This window comes from Orycteropus afer, unplaced genomic scaffold (assembly GCF_000298275.1).
Source record: "Orycteropus afer afer isolate SDZICR_OR568_19922 unplaced genomic scaffold, OryAfe1.0 scaffold00024, whole genome shotgun sequence".
NCBI lineage: Eukaryota > Metazoa > Chordata > Mammalia > Tubulidentata > Orycteropodidae > Orycteropus > Orycteropus afer.
In genome coordinates, this window is record NW_006921611.1 from 4,130,347 (window position 1) to 4,131,701 (window position 1,355).

Here is a 1,355-nt window from a genome sequence, read left to right on the forward strand (position 1 = left end):
CTTCACCAGATGGAACACACAGGAATCAGATTGACTACATCTATGGCAAGAGACAATGGAGAAGCTCAATACCTTCATCCAAAACAAGGCCAGGAGCTGATTGTGGAACAGGCCATCAACTGCTCATATGCAAGTTCAACTTGAAGGTAAAGACAATTAAAACAAGTCCACAAGAGGCAAAATATGATCTAGAATCTATCCCTCCTGAATTTAGAGATCATCTAAAGAAAGATTTGATGCATTGAACACCAGTGACCGAAAACCAGAAGAATTATGGGATGACATCAAGAGCATGATCCATGATGAAAGCAAGAGGTCACTAAAAAGACAACAGAAGAAGAGAAGACCAAAATGGATGACAGAAGAGACTCTGAAACTTGCTCTTGAGTGGAAAGTAGCTAAAGGAAATGGAAGAAATGACAAGATAAAAGAGCTGAACCGAAGATTTCAAAGAACAGCTCGAGAATACAAAGCCAATTACTATAATGAAATGTGCAAAGACTTGGAGTTAGAAAACCAAAAGGGAAGAACATACTCTGCATTTCTCAAACTGAAAGAATTGAAGAAAAAAACTAAGCCTCAAGTTGCAATATTGAAAGATTCTAAGGGCAAAATATTGAATGATGCAGGGGACCTCAAAAAAGATGGAAGGAATACACAGAGTCACTGTACCAAAAAGAACTGGTTGATCTTCATCCATTTCAGGAAGTGGCATATGATCTAGAACCAATGGTACTGAAGGAGGAAGTCAAAGCTGAAATGAAGGAATTGATGAAGAACAAGCCTCCGGGAATTGACGGAATACCCACTGAGATTTTTCAATAAACAGATGCTGCACTGGAGACACTCACTCAGTTATGCCAAGAGATTTGGAAGACAGCTACCTGGCCAACTGACTGAAAGAGATCCATATTTGTACCCATTACAGAGAAAGATGATCCCACAGAATGTGGAAATTATTGAACAATATCATTAATATTGCATGCAAGTAAGATCTTACTGAAGATACTTCAAAAATGGTTGCAACAGTATATCGACAGAGAACTTCCAGAGGTACAAGTTGGATTCCGAAGAGGATGTGGAACAAGGACCTTGCTGTCAGATGGACCTTGGCTCAAGGCTAAGAATACCAGAAAGATGTTTATTTGTGTTTTATTGACTACACAAAGGCATTTGATTGTGTGGATCCTGACAAATTATGGATAACATTGAAAAGAATGGGAATTCCTGAACACTTAATTGTACTCATGAGGAACCTGTACCTTGACCAGGAGGCTGTCATTTGAATGGAACAAGGGGACACTACATGGTTTAAAATCAGGAGGGGAGTGTGTCAGGGTTGTACCCTTTCACCA